The sequence below is a fragment of the Hypanus sabinus genome, chromosome 25 (assembly GCF_030144855.1).
Source record: "Hypanus sabinus isolate sHypSab1 chromosome 25, sHypSab1.hap1, whole genome shotgun sequence".
Lineage (NCBI taxonomy): Eukaryota > Metazoa > Chordata > Chondrichthyes > Myliobatiformes > Dasyatidae > Hypanus > Hypanus sabinus.
In genome coordinates, this window is record NC_082730.1 from 47,371,450 (window position 1) to 47,379,201 (window position 7,752).

The window sequence follows — 7,752 nt, forward strand, 5'->3', positions numbered from 1 at the left end:
CTGAGTCATGTCATCTGCAGGAATTCTCTGATGCTTCAGCAATAGTTGGTGTATAAATGGATGATGTATACAGGGCCCTGGTAGAGGACTTTGTCAATTGGTGCAAGCTGAATCATCTGCAGCAGCATCAGAAAGACAAAGGAGATGGTGATGGACTTTAGGAAGACTAAGCCTGTTATTATTGATGGTGAGAACATTGATATGGTGAGGATCTACAAGTAGATGAGGGTGAACCTGGATGACTGATTTGAGGGGAGCACCAACACAGAGGCAGTGTACAAGAAGGGCCAGAGTCATCTCTACTTCCTGAGAAGACTGAGGTCCTTTGGAGTATACAGGCCTCTCCTTCTCATGTTCTACCAGTCTGTTGTTGCCAGTACAATCTTCTATGCAGTGGTGTAATGCCAACAGGCTCAACAAGCTGATTAGAAAGGCTGGCTCTGTTATTGGAGTCAAACTGGACACACTGGAGGCTGTGGTCGAACAAAGGACCCTAAGGAAAATCCTGGCAATTTGGGACAATGTTTCTCACCCTCTGCATGCCCCCTTGGCTGAACAGAGGAGCACTTTTAGTAGTAGACTAAGACAACTGTGCTGCTCCAAAGAACGCTATATGAGGTCATTAGGCTCTATAATGAGTCAACCTATAGTGAACGAAGTGATGATCCCCTCCTGTTAGATTGCCTGGGGTAACTTATTTTTTTATTTTTTTTCCTTCTCTTTTAATACTTAAATCAGTGGACTCGTAATGCTACTTTGACACTGGAATCTCCTTTGGGATCAATAAAGTATTTATCTACTTATCATGATCATGGAGAGTTTCTCTGTGGCTCCCTTCCATGAAATACGGTGGTATGGCTTGCTTGGTACCTCTGATTCCTATGAGCACTATACACTACCACTCATCTGCCACCCATCATTGCAGCATTCATTTATTTGGTGTCAATACTCCCTTGGAGTTAGAACAATGTGCCTCATATGTCCCTTTATCAACTGCCTGACATGTTCCATAAGATAAATCACGTTGAAACCAGCAATGATAGTTTCAGTCTATAATTACACAAGGAAACTACCCTCTGAATCTTTAAACTGAAGTTCTTGTTCTTTATGTGACTTTCACTACCTGTCTTGGGTGACCCACTATTAACAGCAGAAGAAAGATGAACTAATTTCTAAGCTATTGTTTTTTTTTTTAAATTTAGATTGCAAGCTAGTTGTATAATGCAGACAATGGTAATATAAAATTAATTTATAAAGTAACACATTGGAAGAATATGCATAAACTTTCCATTTTCTTTAAGACTGATTGAGCTTCTGTGATTGGAATTTGTAGCATGGTTATAACACTTGACACATTTGAAGATTTCATTAGAGAGATTACATTTAAAATAAAGTGTTTTCCAGATTTATATTGGTTTATTAGCTTTTAGTTTCTCAATTTCCTCCCCCCTTCTCGAAGACTGATTTTGTGCTAAATTTGAATCTGAAGGCCAATGTAGGAGCTGTTCATAGTTTAGCCACCAGGGAGCATATATGAGCAGCATGTTGACCACGGGTTGATACTGTGCGATTTGTAATCTTGCTTTCTTAGGACAGACTGGCTACAAAATGTGAAATGGATTATTTTAAAATATAAGAAAATCTGTTAGAAATGTATCCAAAAATCAAGACTGTAATTTGACGGCTTAAATTGTTGAAAGATATTGTGTGATATATATGCATGGAGCCAAAAGAGATTACATTATTTGTGAGTGAATTATTGGAAGGTATTCTAAGAGGTGAGACGTGTAAGTATCAGGATAGACAGGGTCTGATTAGAGAGAGTCAACATGGCTTTGTGTGTAGTGTGTTGTGTCTAACATAGTTTTTTGAGGAGGTTACCAGGAAAGGCAGTGGACATTGTCTACATGGAATTTATTTAACCAAGCCTTTGACAAGGCCCCACATGCAAGGCTGGTTCAGTCATTTGCCATTCAGGATTGACATAGCAGGAGAAGCCAATGTAGTACTCTATGACTGTATATTGTGCTGTAAACAACTTCAGAATTAGTTTTTAAAGAAAGAAAATTACCAACATTTTCTTGTTAATTGTAGTGGGTTTACCACTTAGTCAAGTCCAACCAGACAAATGGGATGAATCTCTCTTTAATAAAAACAAAACTACTGAAAAAAATGACAGATCAAGCTGATGAGAAAGAAGAGTTAATGTCTTTTCTTTAAACATTAATGGACATGCCTCTGAACTGAGGTAAGTCAGCAGGCCCTATAGGTTAGAGTATCAAATGAAAGGATGAGGAATGACAGTGAGAAAAGTCCAGTCCTGATTGCACCATTCCTTTTGTTAGGGAAAGAAATCACGTTCCTGTTTGGCCTAAATATATTTTGCTCACCAGAGAAATATTCTCAATGCCTACTCTAATAAATGCCTTTAGAAGGTTTTTTCTCTCCCCACATGTCCACATACAAGAATATTACTCTAACTCCCATGATGGTGCTAAATCACACTCTTCCATCACTCCAGGTTTGCAGGATTATCAGGTGATCATTTATGTTTTAAACCAGTATCCTGTCTGTGATACTGTTAAGTGAAAATAAGCCTTTCCTTTCCATTGTTACACAAGTAGATATCGACTTTACATGAAGCAAAATAAAATATTTAGTGATTCTGTGACACTTCCATGATTTTATTTTCTTGGTATGAGTTGAGTTGGGTTGGATGTTCCTGATAATGGATGCACCCTAAATAATATTAGTCTTTGTGCTAAGCCTGGTGAAATTTAGTCATTTTGTAGGTTTCTGCAAATAAAACCAAGTGAGACATTTTACGTTTAACAAAACCCATAATACATTTTATTGAAGTTCAAAACCTGCACAACAAAAGCACACTAAAAACCTTTTATGTATAACTTCATCACTTCTGACCAGCCTCGTAGAGCGAAACTCCAACTGGTGGTGGTCGTGATTATGTACCTTTCTCCCAATTACATTACCCTACACAGGACCCCCCCCCCCCACCACCCCAGAATTCACTAAAACCGGCATTGTGAGCCTTTCTGGAGTTAGGTCGAGCCGCTCGGCTTGGGTCCAGTGTTTCATGGGTGAAGGAACCGGAGGTGCCTCTGGCTCGTCCAAAGGTGTGTTGACACACTCATGGTCAGGTTGTAATGCCAGGGGCATGGCAGCATAACACTCCAAACATTGGTGGACTGGTTTAAGGTGATCTACCAAAATATGTTCAGGTTTACATCTATTATCTATGATAAAAGACCTTTCTCCCCATTCTGAAATACGGGATGGGCCATTCCGTATGGTGTGTGTCATGGTGGATGAAAACAAATGAGGCAGAATGTAGATCAACAGGAACTCAAGAGATCTGTACGCCATGATGGGAGATAGGAATAGGTGAAAAGGAATTGAATTTACTGAGGAGGGTGGAACACTGTTGAGAGGCCGAACTGGTGGTTGTGGCATCAAGAATGAAATCACCTGGTGCTCATAATGGCTGCCCGTACACCAACTCAACCACAGGCGATGGCAGGTCCTCCTTTGGAGCAGTTCTGAGCCCCAGCAGGACCCACGGGAGCCAACACTCATTGGCCGGGGAAGCGGTCAGAGCAGCCTTTAAGGAGGGGTGAAACTGTTCACATAGGCCATTGCACTGCTGGTCAGACATTGTGCTCTGAGGTACTGGCCCATCGCAGCCCAGAGGTCTGGAATGAATTGGTGACAGTAGTCAGAGGAACTATCATATGTATTGGCTTGAGATCTAGAATAGTGTGTGGGGATGAGATATGATTCGGATTTGGACACACTGTCAACAAGTATGTCATCCAGGTCAACAAAAAGAAAATCTAAGTCTTTTTATACTGTGTTCATCAGCTATTGGAAAGTCTGTGCTGCATTTTTCTGCCCAAATGGCATGTGCAGAAACTCTAAGAGGCTAAACGTGGTTCTCACAGCTGTTTTGGGAATGTCCTCCTGATGGTTGTCCCTTACTAGACTGACTTTGGAAAAGATTAACTTTCTAGCTGAGTGTGCCATAAAGTCTTGAATGGGACCGTGTAATGATTGGGATTGGTGGCCTTGTTAAGGCATCAGTAATCACCACATATGGAGGTGTGAAACCTACAGGCTATTTCACCGGCATACAATACTAAGTCTTTCCATGTTGGCAAACTCAGATTTTGCAGTTGCCAGCTCTTCTGGGCCCAGTCTATCCACAAGAGCATGTCAGTTGTGGAAATGTGGTGCTTGACCCCATGTTTTGTGACTGTAGTGGAGAATGTGGGCTTGGTGGGGTTTGGAAATTCACCCAGCAGTCGAGTAAACTCACATGTGGTGGTGCATGCGCTTGACAGCATTGTTGTGGGGAACTTGTGGAGGAGCAGGGTAACTATTCAAAGGCCTTGACATCCACAAGCCAGCAGTTCTTAAGCAGTCCTTGGGCACACAAGAAATCCGCACCATGCAGAGCTCCAGCCACTTTAGCCAGAACCAAGTATCATGTGAACCTCACCTACTGAAGCAGGGCGTTACCCATAGTGTCCCATAAGTCTGGGTCATGCTGCCATTAGCCGCCTCTGGTGAAGTTTGCTATTGGCCTTCTCATCAATAGGCAATGATGGCAGCACACTCACTTCAGCACCCGTGTCACACAGGAAGCACTACCCTGAAACAGTGTTCATAATTCACGGTGTTCACAGGCCTCAGCTGTCCCAATGCACTGGCACTGTCAAAGCCGCAAGGTGGTCGACACTTCCTCGTATTCCTGCTGAAGTGAGCGTGGTATAAGCACAGGCACAGTGTTGACTGTTTTGTAGCTGTGGGCGTCCTTATGTTGGGGGCCTTGCTGATCGGGCTTATTGAGATAGAGAAAGGGGGAGGGATGATGCACGCTACCTCACTGAGAGTAGACGATCAGCCATTTTAGCAAGACATTATAGTCCATCACGGGTGCATTAGTGGGGGTATGCAAACTGGATCAGGCATTTGCTGCATGAAGAGTTCTTTAAAAATAAAACAAGATGGTGATTTCCCAGGAGAGACACCATGTGGTCCTTTAGGCTGACATTGGGTAAGGAGAGCAACTGTTTGGTGTGCTCAGTCTCCCAAAGTCCAAAAGTCTGTAAAAGGTGAGTTTTCAGTGATCGGTATTTATCGTGTTCAGGTAGACTCACCACTCTCACAGCCACGTAGTAGAACTTGGTGTCGTCAGCAGAGATTTCTCACAATGTGAACTGAGCTTCAGCTTATACAAACCAAGTGCAGCATTTTGCTCCCAAACCTCTGGCAGTTTCAAAGTGACTGCATTGGCCAACATGTTCGATAACTCCAGAATCATCTTAGAGCATCGGGGTCACCAACGTAGGTTTCCACAAATAAAATGAAGTGAGGCATTTTATGTTTAACAAAACCCATAATACATTTCATTGAATTCCGAAACCTACACAACAAAAGTGCACTAAAAAATCTTTAATGTACAGTATAACGTCATTACGTCTGACTGACCTCTTAAAGTGAAACTCCAACTCAATATCGTTGGTTGTGAATTATGTACCTGTCCCCCAGTTACGTTACCCTACAACTCTATCTGACTTTGTTCACCCACTAAGCAACCAGAGTTCAATAATGCTGTTTGTAAACTCTCACTTGGAAATTTTGGCATGATGCTGCAGAACATTGTGGAACGGTAGTTCCCAGGGGTGGTGGGAGTTTTTAAGGGGACAGCGCTCAGTAGCAACGGAGGAACTGAGGGGTTGCAGGCTTCATTTAAGAAAATAATTGCTTATTCTAAGCATTTTGTTCTCAGTGTCTCATAATTGATTACAATGATCACATAATCACCTCATCTCTTGCTAACCTACCACTCTCTTAGAATTTGCTAGAAACTGTTGAAAAGCAAAGTGGTACTTCTGTATTTGGCATAGGAGAAGGTGGGAGTGGAGGATGCTATCACGTACTTGCTGCACAAATCCCTCTCTCACCTGGACAGGGTCAGTGGTGCTGTGAAGATTACATTCCTGGACTTCTCTAGTGCCTTTAACACCATCCAGCCCAGGATCTTAAGGCACAAACTAACGGAGATGGTAGTAGACTCACACATGGTGGCTTGGATAACGGACTACTTGACAGACAGACCTCAGTATGTGCGGTTGGGAGACTGTAGGTCTGACACGGTGGTCAGCAGTACAGGAGCGCCGCAGGGGACCGTGCTCTCTCCAGTCCTGTTCACCCTGTACACATCAGACTTCCAATATAATTCGGAGTCCTGCCGTGTGCAGAAGTTCGCTGATGACACGGCCATAGTGGGGTGTGTCAGGAATGGTCAGGAGGAAGAGTATAGGAAACTGATACAGGACTTTGTGATATGGTGCAACTCAAACTACCTGTGTCTCAATATCACCAAGACCAAGGAGATGGTGGTGGACTTTAGGAGACCTAGGCCTCATATGGAGCCAGTGATCATTAATGGAGAATGTGTGGAGCAGTTTAAGACCTACAAATATCTGGGAGTGCAGTTAGACGAGAAGCTAGACCGGACTGCCAACACAGATGCCCTGTGCAGGAAAGCACAGAGTCGACTGTACTTCCTCAGAAGGCTGGCGTCATTCAATGTTTGTAGTGAGATGCTGAAGATGTTCTATCGGTCAGTTGTGGAGAGCGCCCTCTTCTTTGTGGTGGTGTGCTGGGGAGGCAGCATTAAGAAGAGGGTCGCCTCACATCTTAATAAGCTGGTAAGGAAGGTGGGCTCTGTTGTGGGCACAGAACTGGAGAGTATGACATCGGTGGCAGAGCAGAGGGTGCTGAGTAGGCTACGGTCAATCATGGAAAACCCTGAACATCCTCTGCACAGCACCATCCAGAGACAAAGAAGCAGCTTCAGCGGCAGGTTGCTATCAATGCAATGCTCCTCGGACAGGATGAAGAGATCATTACTCCCCAACACCATTCGGCTCTACAATTCAACCACCGGGGCAAGACATGTTAAGTGCCAGGGTTAGGACTGAGCTTAAGTTACCACTCAATGCACTTCAGTAAACTATTTAAGAACTTTTTAAAAGCTATTTATTAATGCTTTTTGGGAGGGTGATTTTAGATGCATATCATATTTATACTGAGTTAAATACTGTATGTAATTAGTTTTGCTACAATAAGTGTATGGGACACTGGAAAAATGTTGAATTTCCCCTTGGGGATGAATAAAGTATCTATCTATCTATCTAAATCACAAGAAATTTGGACTGAAAAAATTAAGTTATTGCCAGGACTGGCCTGTGAATTATTGCCATCCACTACTGTAGTACAGCATTAGCTAGTACAATTCCTGTACTCTAATCACACGGTCATGCAATTCCTGTGAATTAAGATATGGCATTCAATGGGGGAAAGTTCAGCATATGCACTTTCGAATGATCTTGACAGCATTTCTCTAGCCCACTGCTCAACTGCAATATCACTGCCGTACTTTATAAAAACTTTAAGAAATAGAAAACACTTCAAAACATGTTTGTCAACATTTCACAACAAAACCATGATGGTTTGCATGTTTCGTACAACATTGTTCATTGCTAAATCTGAAAGCCCCATGCACTTGGAGAAAAGCTGATTCTGATAAGAGAGGTTCTGAGTACAGTTTTGCATATGTCACCAGACCAAATAATTAAAGCAATTTCCATTCAGCGACAACTCTGTTCAAAGACAAACAGATGAAATGTCTGAGAATGTGAAAGACAAGTTCTGCAACATAAGTAG